Genomic DNA, 16,600 nt, shown 5'->3' on the forward strand with positions numbered 1-16,600 from the left:
CCAGATGGCAGCAGTGTGACTCACATCCCCACCCACGGGACTGTCGACAATGCTCCATCACTGCCCAGAGGGTGGCTATGCTGGAGGATGGACACCAGGGCGAGGCTGCCCCACCTGGGTGGCCAGCACACCCTCAATCCGGCACAGGTGGCAGTCATAGCCATGGTGGGCTATTCTGTGCACCAAGATTGGCAGATCCTCCTGGGTGACAAAACCCCCTCTGCCACCACTCCCAAAGGGGGGCAGGGCCCCATCCCCTGAGGCGGTACTACTCGACACAGCAAGTAGTGCAGGGGCAGCCGAGAGGGCACCACTGGTCTGGGTCCCAGATGTGCTGGGACCCGCTGTCACGGACAGTTGAGACAAGGTAGGGGGTTCAGCCGGAACCGGCCTACCTTGACATGTTGTGGTAAATGAGGTATAGCAATAGGTTAGTAATAACCAAACCATTGTTAGTATTAACAGACTCAAACATCATATTTATTCATCCAAATACATACTAATGTATATTATGTGCACAACATTAAGTAACATAACAGTCAGTAAGGTAACAGCATGCCAGTAACAAAACAATTAGTTTAACAAATATGTTAATATTGCATCATAATAAAACATAACAATAATCAACCACATTTTCCAAAATATAGTTAGTGTACCAAAATATGTTATTATTAAATCATAATAATGAAACACATTTTTCCAAAATATAGTTTAACAAAATGTTAATATTCAATCATATTAATAAATAACAGTAATAAATAAATGAAGATAAGGGGTGGGGAGAGAGAGAGAGAGAGATAAACATTCTATTACTGACATTGCAGATTATATCCCTGAAAACACTGAAATATATACTCTACACTTGTGTAGTATCAGTTTTGAGTACAGCGACTACAATTCTCCTATAGCTGATGTGGCATGTACATACCTCTCAAGCTGTTAGCATGGTTCAGTATGGGCCAAGCAATAACAAATGCAGGTACACCACTACACAGAACACTTTCACATAATATGGACTTGTTTAACTCCAGCTATACTCCGTAGCATATTGCCTACTCCGAGGTGATCTCTGCCTAACATATAAAGCTATGTCAAACCCAGAGCTGTTGGACATGCTATATCTAAAGAAATCCCAATCCCTCCGAGCTACATGCTCTAGACACCTAAACCCTGTCACCACAAACATGGACTGGGAGCACTACTCAAGCCCCAACACCCTCACCCAACGGTTCCTAGAATTTATAAACTCATATGCTATGGAACAACTGGTTACCACTCCCACAAGAGGGGAAACATATTGGACCTGATCATCACCAACATGGGGACTCTGTGTTCCATACCAGAGGTATACCCCTCATTGGTAAGATCTGACCATAAATTAATCTCACTGGACATCCATATCCCATCCCCACCCCCAGCCAAGGAAACCACGGTGAAGAACTTCTCAAAAGCAAACTTCACACTTCTCAAAACTGAGGTGGAATCCTTCACAGCCTCCGGGCCAGTGGAAAATACGGCCCAAACTGCAGAATCCTTTACAAATGCTTCTATGGACACCTACAGGAATGCATGGATCGTGCTATCCAAAATAAAACCAAGACTCATTCCTCCAAAGGCAGGAGACCTGTCTGGTGGACCCCAGCCATAAACAAGGTATACAACAGAAGGAGGAAGCTACTACATGATAGAGCAAAATCCCAAAAAGGGAAGGCATCTCTGATCAGTACTAGCAAGAAACTATGATCCCTCATAAAATCATCTAAGGCCAGCTTCGAAAGAAAAATTGCACAAGATGCTAAAGATAATCACAAGGCCTTCTTTAGTTATGTCAGGAACCTGGGTGGCAACTCCCAGATATGCTCTGAGTTAGTTCAAAATGACAAAAAATACACTGAACCCACAGACATTGCCAACATCCTGGCAGACAGGTTCAGTGCAAACTTCTCCCCCCTTCCTCCAAAAGAGCAAATGTCTATCCCAACAGGGTGTAGCCTCCCTGACATCACAGATGCACAGGTGAGAGCTGCCCTCTCCAAAGCAAAAAACACAGTATCAATGGGACCGGACGGTGTCCCGGGCTGCGTCTTACATGAACTCCAAGAAGAACTGAACTCTCACATAAAGTCACTGTTCAATCTCAGCCTTACTACAGGATATGTACCCAAGGAATGGCGTACAGCAACAGTGGTCCCACTCCACAAAGGTGGTGCCACAACGGACCCCGGAAACTATCGCCCTATAAGCCTGACTAGCCTGGTCTGCAAAGCTATAGAGTGTATCATCATGAAACTCATAAACAAAGACATTGGGAACCTCCAAACACTGGATCCTACCCAATTCGGCTTTGTTAAGGGCAGATCTTGCCTCTTGAACCTGGTCAACTTCTTTGAAACAGTCACCAAGGCCATAGATGAAGGGAAGGTAGTCCACACAGCCTACCTGGATCTCGCAAAAGCCTTCGACACAATACCCCACTCGGGCATTATAAATAAGCTCAACAGCTTAAATATCAACCTCTATGTCACAAGATGGGTTGCAAACTGGCTCAGGGATAGAACCCACATGGTCAGAATTGCAGGTGCCATGTCAGACTCTAAACCAGTTACAAGTGGCGTCCCACAAGGCTCAGTTCTGGGACCTCTCTTGTTCGGTATATATTTCTCTAAGGTACAGGCTAACATGGGAGGACTATGGCTGACCAAGTTCGCAGATGACTGCAAACTGGGTGCCATAATCGACTCGCCAACTGACACAAGCATCCTCCAAAAGGGTCTCACAGAGACGGATAACTGGTGCCAGAGCCATGGCCTAAAGCTAAATGCCAAAACGTGCATAGTCATCCCCTTTGGGAAAAACAAAGTGCCCACAAATTACCACATAGGTGGTAATCCATTAAGTACGGAAGAAGTAATTAGGGATTTGGGGACCCAAGTAGATAGCAATCTCTCCTTTGACAATCACGTTGCCAAAGTGGTTAGAAAGACCTTCTACATAGCCCACCTTATCACGAAAGGGTTCACATCTAGATCAAGAGAGGCCATTGTGCCCCTCTACTCATCACTCATCAGGCCCATAATTGAATACAATGCCCCATTTGGGATGTACCTTACCCGACACCTGCAGCAACTGGAAAGACCCCAAAAGTACCTCACCAAGAGGATCAAGAGACTCAAACAGATGCCCTACACAGTTAGGCTAAAGAAACTCCAGCTCTACTCAGTTGCTTACCGCCTACTCAGAGGCGATCTGTGCCTGACGTATAAAGCCATGTCCAACCCAGAATTAATGGACATGCTCCACCTCAGGAAATCCAAATCCCTTAGAGCTACAGGCTCCAGGGACTTGAACCTCAGCACAGAAATAAATAGGACATGCTGGAGGGACCGATTCATATCCCAGAGGCTCCCCTCACTCTGGAACAAAATCCCAATCCATGTTAGGCAGAGTCCCTCAATGACCCTCTTCAAGAGAAATCTTGATGAGTGGATGGGAGATCGTAGGTTTATACCTGGGATCTCTTCTGTGTCCCTACTAGACAAAGGCACAGTAAACTAACCTCAAAAGGGCTATCTTCTGTGACCTACTATACAGAGGCACAGTCAACTAATCTAAAAGGGTGGCGAAAGCCAAACACACTCTGGCTAGGCTTATAAATGCCCTAGGGCAGATAGCCTAGTATCAACCTATGAACCTATGAACAATAAACAGGACATGCTGGAGGGATAGATTCCTGTCCCAGAGACTTCCCATACTCTGGAACAAGCTACCCATTTATGTCAAGCAAAGTTCTTCATTAGCACTCTTCAAGAAAAATCTTGATGAGTGGATGGGAAATAGGAAATACACCCCAGGGATCACTTCTGTGTCTCTGCTCGACAGTGGCACAGGAAAATAACTTTCTTGGGTGGCATAAGCCGGGGAACCTTGTTGGCTAGGCTTACGTAGGCCCTCGGGCTGATAGCCTAGTACTTACCTATGACCCTATGAGCTACCTAGATGTTCTGTAAACAGATTTGGTAATACATTGCATTTCAGGTAATACTTATCTGCTAATCATGTGACAGACGAATTAGGCAGTTTTAAGTACATTATGAGAAATTGTGACACTTGAGACATGTTTGTGTACAGTAAGTAAACTAGACAGCCATCATGCCTTAGTTGGCAGGCATGGGAGTAGAACCCAATAGCTGCGACTGCATGGGACATCTGCAAATAATGTATTAATTGACTGCAGCAGCTTAGTACAGACATGCAAGGGACACAGCCATATGGGGATTACACAGCTTTATTTATGATTCAACAATGCTGATGAACACATTCTTGGTAGTGATGTTAACATTCTTTGAAATCTAAACACAATACCTGCTCATAACATGGGCTACCTCACCTATATATTTGTGGTGTTCCTGATGAGAGAACAAATGTGAGCATTACCTGACTGATACTGAAACTTTAGTGATACATACCACTGGATTCGAACCCAGGACTGTGTGTGGCAAAATGTACTGCATACAAAGCATTTAACAGACTGAACTACTGAATCACTGTTGACTACTGAGTGACTGATACTTGCCTGGAGATCACCTGGAACTATACTATGAACTGAGCAATACAAGTTACAGGACATTGCTCTGGCATTCTAGTACTATTACAGTGTTATACTAGACTGCAGTGACAGTAGAACACACATCCATGAACTACAACCATACTGCATACATTAACAAAGCTGTATTTAAGAATCAACATGCTAATGACCACATTTTATTGTAATTGGTTTGAAATACCTGTGATGTCCAAAAGCAATCCTCACCCATATACCTTTATTACCTGCTGTCTGAGGAAGGGAGAACATTATGTGACCAATACTGGCCTGGAGACAGCCTTGGACAGGGCTATGAGTTAAGCACTAGAGTTTGCAGGCCATTAGATTTGCTGGCTACAACTGCAGTGTTACACTTGACTGCAGCAACTTTACCGTAGACAATCAATGCATGCAGCACTACTGCAATGGCTTTGACAACACAATCCTGCTGAAGAACATTTTGCTTACTGTTATTGGTATTTTTATTGTTTTATTGAAGTACAGTTCTTGCGGTTTATTGCACTACAGCTGTACAGCTCTAATTGCCCATTTATTGCACTACAGTTCTACTTGACCATTTATTGAACTACAGTTTTCTTGTTTATACTTAATTGCAGTAAATGCTTTACCCATTCTTGCTTACTGCACTACAGTTAGCATACTAAATCCATACTTACCATGGTCACAGTGAAACCTGGTCAAGCATCCGGCATGGAAACCAACACTGTGAGCCCTCTCAGCTGCAGCTGTAGGAGAGAAGCACACCATTATGCATAATAGTTTTGCAAACATTCAGCTTGCATATTGGTAAAATGGGTAAAATTACTTACATATTTGTGGGGCATTCCCTGCTCTTACTTCTTGGACCCAGGTGTCCAAGGTTCCCCTCTTTCTCCTTTTCAGGTTGTGATGGTGGTGATGACATTGCTAACCTGCACAGGGGATACCAGTAACATTGTTGAGCTCCTGGCCAAACGGTCCCAGGTCTCCGCCTTACACTCTGAGCCCTGGAATCCTCCCTGCATCAGCCAGAGGTTCATGGTTTTTAACAAGGAAGCCAGACCATGACCCTGGACTCCTGAATACCCAACTTGTGCGCCTGAAAGCGCACACCTTCACCAACACCACCAACCATATCAACAGTTGATTGAACTCCAATGACTGTTGCAGAATTCCTGCCTATTGGGTTAATATAGGCTGTTTTCCCACCCTTAGACATCATTCACCCACATTCAAAAAAAGTGCTGCATTGCTTACCAGCGCGCAAACCACCTAAGAGAAGCCAAGCCATGCAAAAACTCGCAGAACTGTTGTTTTAGTGAGGCTTAGCACCAGGAAAACATTGGTAGCCATTAACATGTTTATGCATTGCTTCACATGAATGAGCAGTGCTTAGCAGAGTGCCAAAATTCACAATAGTTTCATAAAATTAAAATAAAATATTACATTCATTTGCAGTCATATTCTGCCTCTTACAGACTCAAACACAGGACCTACTATAAATAAGACCATAACTCTACCCATGTAGCTAGTTGGATGTTATAAAAACTAGTATACCTTTACATACACTGCTAGGCTACCAGTTATCGTTGCTGAGTACCGCACCATGTAATCATGCTTAAACACAACTATAAATAATTATTTACATCCGGTTTCTATTTTTAGATGTCTGCCAGGTGTCGGTCATGTACATATGAACTCTGCTCAGCTCTGCTGCACTTCGTGCCACACAAAAAAATTAAAAATAAATAAATAAAATAAAAACTTTATTATGATAATTAATTACATCTGCTTTCTGTTTTTAGATGTCTGCCAGGTGTCAGCTGATGCAAGTAAAAAAAAATAAATAAAAAGCAAGAAATATTTAAAAAAAATCATAACATCATATAAATGACATCCTATACAGTCGACATGCTTCACAATATTACAACAGTGGCGGATAGCATTATAGGGAGCCTCACACTCATCTGCAGCCACGGTAGCCACTACACCTCTCCCTACACTGATTCAATATCTGTGTTCCTCGGCTCTCCCTCAGCTGAGTGTCATCATTAATATGCATGTCGCACTGCCGAGGGGGAACCATGGCAGTGTTCACAGATACATTCCATGTAGGCTCTACACTGTGCCTAGATGGATTTCGATAAATCCTGGGGAGTAACTATTAAGTTTGTAAGGTTTTGTAAACAACATAAAATATCTTGGTAACCACTCAAGTTACACACACGCTGACAGCAGCATTTTGTTCATACACCTGAGGGCTTTCATATGAAGCTAAGCAGTTCTGTCTGTGCTACTTGGTTTTCAAGATACTTAGAAAAAACATAAAATTTATGACAATATAAACAAATATATGAACAACAATTAATATCTATTGTTATCTATTGTCTATATAGATATTATACAATGTCATCTCTGAAAAGACAAGATACGTGCATGCAGATTGGCCAATCCAACCAGCGTGCACATTGTAAATCCACAGTAACCTAAGTTACAAGTCCGGTTGTTAAAAAATCATGCAGCCCTGCCTTTCTTTTCGGAAATGACATTGTATAATGGCTTATTAATTTTCCCTTTTCTTCCCTCCATCCTCCAAGTCTGTATAACTTTCCTGAAAGAGCAGCACAGTAGTGCATCTTTCTTGCCACAATGTTCAGCAGCAGAGGTAGGACTAGAAGCAACTCTGATTTCCATTCCCCTGCACATCGCTGTGTGCTTACATCCTTTTCTCGCAATGGCAGATGTACAGCTTTTCTAGCATAACAGGATATATTTACTGTGTTTCTGGGAGTGCTGGAATAAGAAAGGAGTGTCGTGGCTTTGTTCCCTTTGTTAACTGATTTGCATTGTAGGATGGGGTGATGTACTGGCCGATGTACACTGATCTTCCTGTGCACTTTACAGTTGGTGAGTACAAGGTTACCTAGCTGGCCAAATACACCCCATCTGTTTCATGGAAACCGAGGCTATGTCCATATTAAAGATGTGATGCTATACACACCTTATCGTGGTCACATAGTCATATTTTCATTGTTTTATTTTACAGTGATGCATTGTGGTACTGAAGGTTAAGCATTATGGGACAGTGTTTGAACAGGCAGTGTGTTACACAGTCAACATTTAAAGGGTGCCAGCTGTTGTCCTGAATAATTATTTCTTTGTCCCCCTTTAAATGCTTTTGTTTGTTCTTTTTTAAAAGTAGGAATATTTATAACTGATATGGAGTTTAAACTGTTCTGAACTCAGTTTCATTTTATACCAAAAGTTAGTGCTGGGAATTGTCTGCTGATTTCTGGTAGTCCAACATCCCCCCCTCCCCAACAGTCCAACATTCCTCCAGTCCCCACACTCTATACACTCTATTACTTAATATTATACAAAGTCACCTCCTTGTTTGGAATATATTTCTCAAATGTTCAAGACAAAACAGAGGGGCTGTGGCTAACTACATCAAAGTGTGGACTATTTTATCTCACAAAAAGTGAAAGAATACAAAGTAAAGCAAACAAAAACCTAAATAACAACACAAACATAACACAACATAAAACTAACATCATTGTATAACAGCAATAACCCATGGCTGGGTGTGGGTAATGCTGGATTTACCCACAGTTGGCTTTGTTTGGTCAGGAGGGCTTCATCCTCGTGACCAAACCATGCCAACAGTGGGTAACTCCAGCATTACCCACACCTAACTGTGGGTTACTGCTATCATAAATATCAATACAATTGTGTTTACCATTGTGTAAACTTTAAGATGAAACCCTTTAATACTTTGAATGCAGCATGTTTTTGAAATTATTAATGCAAATTTGAACAAGCAATATTTGGTGCCTTGGGGCATCAACACCTAGAAGCGTCATTCGACTGTAATAGACAAACAAAAGAAAGCAAACCATATTAACATTTTTCCATCTGCATACATTACACATCATATATATTTTCTTTTTTGTAATTCTGATCAGTCCAACATTACATAAATTACTGAATTCCTGCCTTCTCTTAAATATCACTCCTCCTCCTCTTGAACATTATTCTGTATGTATTGTTCCCAAAATTATTTATATGTAATTTGCTCCTTCCCTTTTCTAAAGGTCCTTCGTCCAGTTCTTTTATGTCTTACGATATTCAATACTTCAAATACTGTTGGTTTATACTTTGATATCCATTTTCTAGTGATTTCTTTTTTGGAAGTCAACAGAATTAAACTTAATAAGGTCTTACTATATATCTAAGCAACTTAGATCCTGTGTCCCAGCTCAAAAAAATAAAATCATTAGTTACAGGCATTTGCTTACATATTACTCTTTAAGGAATTATTAAAAGTTGCCAGCTCATTACACTCCCAAAACATATCCTCCCAGTTACCGATTCCTTCCACATCATACCTCCAACATTTGCTATCTACATGAGGAAAAATTCTATCAAGTCACAGCTTGGGGTTTACAAATACCTAACACTTCCAAGCAAAGATCCTAAACTTTCTGGACTTTGCTGCACACCTGAAAGGCATATTTGTCCTCCAATTGTTCTCTAGCAAATTGCTTTTCCAGTCTCTCTTCCCAAACTTTTCTAACATCTGATCAATTCTTATAGTTATGCAATATTTTATATGCCCTACTAATTATTCCTTTTTAACACCAGCTTCTTTACTAGATTTGACTAAAAACGCCACTAGGGCAGGTCTTTCACTCAAGATTCCCCTGTCCCTTTTTCTTTGCTTATGCTCTGATATCAATCCCTGTTAGGAAAGGCAGTCCCTAGCCTGAAGTCCAAATGTCTTTTTCACCTCATCCCACTCAATTACTTATCCCTCTCTAGTTATTTTCTCCAGTATTTGGTTCCTTTTCTAGTTTTCTCCAGTAAATTCTAATCCCCTCTTGCCTATTTTCTATATCCCTACTTGCAGTCATCCCTATTGGCAAAATCTCTTTTCTTCACTTTCTTGTTGGCTTAGTTCTTAAAATACTTTCTGCTACTTTATGAATATCATAATATTCATGGTTGCTATGATTCTCATTAAGGATCTGCATCCAAAAATCCCACTATCTCTGCTTCATCATTCCTTTCCATTTTGAATTATAACCTTCTGCTTGTGTTATATATATTAACCTTAATTGTGTAGCTCTAAAATATCTCTTCAAGTTAGGTAATCTCTGGGGACTCTATTCTACTACTGAAGCTAAAGCCTGGAATGCACTCCCTCTTAACAACTGGTCAGTACAAAACACACGTGACTTAAAGTGCCGTCTTAAGTCACATTTAAATAACTCATGGTCTTGTACATGTACTTGCTCTGAATAATATCTACAAATCATCCTAAACTCACTTCCTATTCTCCTATCTAACCCCTTTTTGCTCTTATAGTCTATAGATCAGATGGTATTTTTTATTCTTATTTCATCTACTTAGATGCAATTCTCTTGCAATGTACTGTATTTTCCAGTGTATCTACTTATATCTCCATCATATAGCTTTACCATCAATCACTAACTTGATCAAATAATATCCCATTTACTGTATGCTCCCTATATTTTTATCTTTACATTTTTATTGTATTTAATAGTTTTTTAATGCTGCATGTTTTTTTCTTTGTTTTTCTTATAAATTTCTATGTACTATTATTTGGAGATTTTCTCCCCGGGCCTCCATTGAAAATGGGCAGTCCTGCCCAGTCAGACATTTCCCGATGAGCAAATGTAAAATTTGTTTGTGTCTTTCGGCTTTTCCCGGTTAGGGGTCACCACAGCGGAACTCCGGTCCGCTAATGATTGGTAGTGGATTTTTACATACCGGGTTACCAGCCCTGACGCACAACCTTCAACGAAGGCACGCCCCATTCACGTATGCCTCCACACAGAAGACGCTCTAGCTGAGAATCGAATGGGACAACATCTTGCTATGAGGCGACAATGCTACCGCAGCACCACCACTGCAGTGTTCCTAAATAAATAAAATAAATAATCCTAAACCAGCTTCTTCTATTGGAAGGATCAACTTATCCCATTTAGCTATTACCCTCTTCCTCTCCAAGATAAATTTCCTCAACTCTTTATTGGCAAATGTACACAACCTCACCACTGGTTGATAAAAATATGCCTTACCCATATATAAAATTAAAGGGACTAAAACATTTTTCACTGTGTATATCCTACTATCCATATCCATAAACCAGAGCTTCCAGTTTCTCAGTTTTTGTATTACCTTTTGTTTAGCCTCTTCCCACATATCCTTAGCTGCTATAACACAAGCCTTTTAATACATTCTCCTAATTCATCTTATCATATCTCTATAAATATGGGTATTGCTGACACGATTTGTGTATGGACACAATTTATGGCTATAGCTTATATTTTATCTTCATTAATTTCATATCACAAAATGAAATTGTCTCAAAATGTTCCACAACAAGGAGATATCCTTTTCTAGATTTATCAGGAGCAAAATAACATTGTCTGCAAAAAAAGCAAACTTTTCTTGATTACCATACCAATTATATCCTTCCATATCTGAGTCCCTTATTTTCTTTGCCAATGGTCCTAAACATAAAGCAAATAAGGAAAGAGGATACCCCTGCCTGGTTCATCAGTTCAAACACAACTTGACAGAGAGGAGCTCTCCCACATTAATTATTGCCTCTGATCCATCATATATCCTCCTAATTACTTTTATATCAAGGAATACAAATGATCCCATTGCCCTGCTCAAAACATCCCAGCTTACTCTATCAGATGTTTTCTCTTCCATCAAGCCCCACTAGCAACAATGATATTTTCTTACATTTTGCTTTCCTCCGGATCATCATTGTGCTATTAATGTTGTCAAATGTTTGCCTCTCCTCCACAAAACCACAATGATCCATGCCTATTAATTTTGGCAATACCTTTGCTATTCTTTTACCTATTACAAAGTTTAAAATTGAAACGGGTTTGTATGAAGCTGGGTTTGATGGGTCTTTACCATCCTTGAGTAATATAGCCACTGCAGCTTTCTTCCAAGAAGTTTGTTTCTCTTCCTTTTAAAACACTATTAAACAAAATTTTCCAGATCTTTATGACTTTCTTCCCTCCTACCTTCTACACTTCCAAAGGGATACCATCTGTTCCTGGAGACTTTCCTGAAGATTGATTATACATCAGCATTTGTATCTCATCCCCTCCTATCTTAAATGTTAGATGTTGAGCCTCATCTACCTCTAATCTTTGTAAAATTAAGTCTTCCATATATATTTACATTTAGTGCTCTTTCTTGATTTCCACAGTTGTCTACAGGATCTCTGGTTATTTTTCATGTTACAGGCTCCCTAAGTTTGATAACAACTCATTCTACTTCCTGCTGCCTAAATCATTCTGCTAAATGTTTTTGTGCTATGTGTACCTCCTCCTCTACAACCCCCCACCTACTGCCCCCAATTGCCCCCAATCTTCAACCTTAATCCTATACCTACCAACTATATAAAAAGACTTCTCTTCAAAATAAAACCCTGCTCTAATGTTCCTGACAATATGCCTTCTATTTCTCTTAAATCTGATGGTGATGGGATAGCATTCCCTATTAGCATCTTAATCAACAGATCCATACAGGGATCCTATGTCCCCAAACTCTGGCATACAGCCTATACTTTACCTCTCCACAAACGCGGCAAAAACACTAACATCTCAAACTTCTGCCCCATGGCTATCCTCTTCCCAATCTCCAAAATCCTAGAAAAATGTGTTCATCTCCAACTTATGCCTTTCCTAACTCAAAACTATCTCCTCACCCCAACCCAACATGGTTTCCGACCCGGGCACAGCACTACAACAGCTCTCCCCTCATTCCTAGATACAATCAATCGTGCCCGAAATTCCGGGGAAATAGTATCCACAGTGCTTCTAGATCTCAAAAGCATTTGATACTGTTTCCCATACTCATCTTCTGAGCCATCTCTCAAACCTAAATCTCTCTCAAAATACGGTCTCCTGGTTCTCAAGCTACTTGTCTGATAGATCTCAGGCTGTAAAATGGAGAAAAAGTATCTCTCCTTTTCTCCATACCCCCACCGGCATACCTCAGAGATCGATTCTTGGTCCAATGTTGTTCAATATCTTTATCAATACACTTCACTCTGCTATTTCCAATGCCAAAGTAATCCAATATGCAGACGACTCAACTCTAGTCTGCTCTGCCACTAATCTCCCCAAACTTCTAAGACTCAGACCGCCTTTTCTACCACCGAGGCCTGGATACTCCAAAACCACCTTTCCCTAAATGCAAACAAATCCAAAATATTAATCTTTCTACCATCAAAATCCTTCCCTTTTGATAAAACTTCTTTCCAAGTTCTAAGCCAAAATAACACTCCTATTGAAGTTGTCCCCCATGCTAAATTACTAGGTGTAACTATAGATGAGCACCTAAAATTTGACAACCATATACTAAAACATAAAGAATACCCACCAAAAATGTGGTATGCTATACAGGAATAATTAGCTTCCTCTCACCCCACACCAGACTTACTCTCGCCTCCACTTACCTCCTTCCCTCCCTAATGTACGGTGCACCACTACTAATCAACCTATCTACATCCATCACTTCCAAATTAGAAAACTTTTAACAAAATTTCCAAATTCGCCACTAACTCCAAAAATTCCTCCCATCACTTCCTTGCCCTTCACTCTCTAAATTAGCTAGAACTTCCAAACTATCAGGACTACCTCCAACTCATCACAGCTCATAGACTGCTCTTCAACCCCCACCAAATGCCCCACCCTTACAAACATCCTTCTCACCTATGTTCCAAATAGAACTCTTAGATCTGCACATCAAAATTTAATCACCATTCATAAAGCTAACCGCCCGCCAGGACAACTACTCCTCTCTTTTTCCTTACCCAAAAAAATAGAATTATCTTCCTCCTACCCTAAGAAGAATGCAGAATGTGGAAAGCTTTAAAACACAGCTTCATTCCTACCTCTCCTCTATCTGGAAATGTACCTGCAGTCTTCCAACCTAGCTAATTCCTTCCTTCTAATCCCTACAATGTCTATGCTTTATTCCATCTACTTATACTAACTTTCTTAACTTGTATGAACAAATAACTCACACCAACAATCTACCTGGCTAAACTGCAACCTTATTTTAATCTCAAAATCTTGCTTGTTCCAAGTAGGTTACTACAAACATGGCTACAAACTCACTAATGTCCACAAGTTGATAATTACAAATGCTTTTCTTAGGTCAATATTGTAAATATTCTTCTTTTTGTTTGTAGATATATATTTGTATTTGTACTTTGCATCTGTTGTATGCTTGTACTCTGTATCTTTACTTGTATTTTGAAACTTTACTGTATTTTTGCATTGTGGAGCTTTTCTCCCCGGGCCTCCACTGAAAATTGGCACCCTGGGCCGAGTGGACTTCCTGGTCAACAAACTGGAAATAAATAAAATAAGTTATTATCAAAAAAATTGTTGCTTAACACCAGTCTTTCTAAACAAATGCATATTATCCAGACACCCTCTTACTTTGTCTTTTCCCTCTGCATTTGCACCTCTTATGCAAGAGTCCCCTTATAATGCAGAATTTTAATCAGTGTCAGCTCCTTTAAGTAATTCTTACTACTTCTTAACCACACCTCTTTCTGTTTTACTTCTAACCTGTTTTTTAAACTCTATTTTCATTTTATCCCACACACTAACTTTAACTTCTGAAGATCTGTCTATCTTTCCTAATGACTCTCAAATAATGTCCACTACTCATTACTTAAATTCCTCCCTTTTCAACAAGTAGCTGGGAAAGCACTAGTGTCTCATCTTTACTTCATTATCCTGCATTTTTATCTTAGTTTTCACTTGTGCATGATCTGTAATAGTTATTCGATGTGTGTCACAGATTTTAATTAAATGCAAATAATCATGTGAAATAGAATTTCTATCTAGTCCAGCCTGGTTGTTGTAAACTGGTGAATAATATGTAAATTCTGTCCGAGTTCCAACAACTGAATTCATATCTTCCAAACCAAATATCTTCATAAATTTCTTCAGAAATCTACCCTCTTTTGTTATATTTTCCCTTCTAGGTAACCCTGATGCAACCTCAGTATTGCAAATCAAGTCTGAGTCCCCACCTACAAGTAATATTCCCTGCTGAAAGCTGATTATTTCTGCCAAAATGTCTTAAGCTCCATAACAGCAGTTTTGGTGGAACACATGCCAGTGCAATGTTCCTCCCTTGACAATAACCCCTTACTACCTCAAATTTACTATCATTGTCTTCTTTCCTCCTCTATCACTGCTGGAGCCCCTCTAGCAATTCATATAATTGCTCCCCTTTCACTTTGTCCCTGGTATTCTGCTGAATATCCATCCTGAAGTCCTTTCTTTGTCAAATTTGCATGCTCTTTCTTTCCAAATGTGTATCCTGCATCATTACTACTTGCACTATGCATATTAATATAATTAAATACTCTTTTCTTTTGTCAATACCTGTAAGGCTATTTACATTACAAATAATGTGGACATCATAGCCATTATGACAATAAGCTATTGTTTATACCTATTATACATAGTTTTTTGAAGGCGTATTTCTAACATTTGTGTTACATGCATGCATTGGTGTTTGGCAGGCTCATCTTTTGTACAGTTGTTTCTTCTCATCTCCATCTGAACCTATGTCATATGTTTAAGACTTTTTGATTTAATGAAAACCTTGAAAAAAAAACTAAATAATTTTCAAAACACCCCATTCCCTAGTAACTTAGAATACACACACAAAACTATGTATATCTCCAAAAAAATGAAGGTTAACCCTCCAGGTAGGAATTTCCCCAAATCAATAGCTGCAACTGCAGGCATTACCTAACCTAAAACTAAGCACAACCATGCTAAAAGGCATGCATTCCCACTTAAATTTATTCCTGACTGTTCTTTTCTTATCTCTTTTCACCTCCCAGCTGTGAAAAACAGCAACTTTCAGCCCTAAGTAAAAGTGCACTGGCTAACGTTAAATAAAGCTAAATTGTACACTGTTCTATTAAATGCATTTAATTATTAAGGCTGACAAGTACTGCAGATAAACTTTTCCAGCCAAACATCAATCCCTAAATAAATCACTAGATAAACTGGATCAGAAACAGAACTCGGGAAGTTGGGGGGGGGGGTTTGCTGTACCTCCACCAACAGACCTGTCACTAGCTGTGTACCCCAGGGTTCAGTCCTTGGGCCACTCCTCTTTGACATTTACTTCTCGGAGGTCAAAGCCAATGCCAAGTGTTTGTGGCTAGCCAAGACTGCAGATAACTGTAAACCTGGTGACATCATAAACTCCCCAGAGGTCACCAAGATCCTTCAAAGGGCCTGTTCCAAACAAACAGCTGGTGTCAAAACCATGGACTAAAACTAAATGCCAAGAAGTGTAAAATATTCTTCAGCAAGCATGACTCTACTTGTAACTATCACATTGACAACACACCCCTAAAAACTGATTCTATAGATAGGGATCTGGAAATCTATGTTGACAATGAACTGTCCTTTGATCAAAAGGTATCTGCTGTTGTAAGGAAGTGTTTTTATTGCACAGTGTATATCTAAATGCACTGCATCCAAATCCAGGGATGTTATCATTCCATTGTACTCGGTACAATGACATCCCTGGAGCTTGGAATCTATGTCAACACTGAACTGCCTTTTGACAATGAAGTATCCACTGTTGCAAGAAAGTCCTTTTTACTGCACAGTTTATATCTAATGCATTGCATCCAGATCTTGGGATGTTATCACTCCACTGTACTCGGCACTCAGACTAATCACCAAGTATAAATGCCACTTTCGGCATGTATCTGCCCAAGTACTTGCCACAACTGGAACAACCACAACACTTTGTCACTAAAAAAAATCTGGGGCCTAAATCGTAAAAAAATATGCAGACAACCTCAAAGTCTTGCCCCTCTTATCAGTACCATACAGGTTTCTGAGTGGTGACCTGGGTCTTGCATATAGAGCTTCAACAGACCCTGTTCTGTCAAACCTGTTACATATT

The 16,600-nt window shown here is 40.0% G+C and overlaps 1 protein-coding gene across 3 annotated transcripts in view; it reads right to left on the bottom strand.

Annotated features, from left to right (window-relative positions):
- The window catches only part of IMPA1 (inositol monophosphatase 1), a 450,995-nt gene that overhangs the window by 83,865 nt on the left and 350,530 nt on the right, over positions 1–16,600 (bottom strand). The window lies entirely within an intron of this gene.

Source organism: Protopterus annectens, chromosome 12.part0 (assembly GCF_019279795.1).
Source record: "Protopterus annectens isolate FY-2018-M chromosome 12.part0, PAN1.0, whole genome shotgun sequence".
Lineage (NCBI taxonomy): Eukaryota > Metazoa > Chordata > Ceratodontiformes > Protopteridae > Protopterus > Protopterus annectens.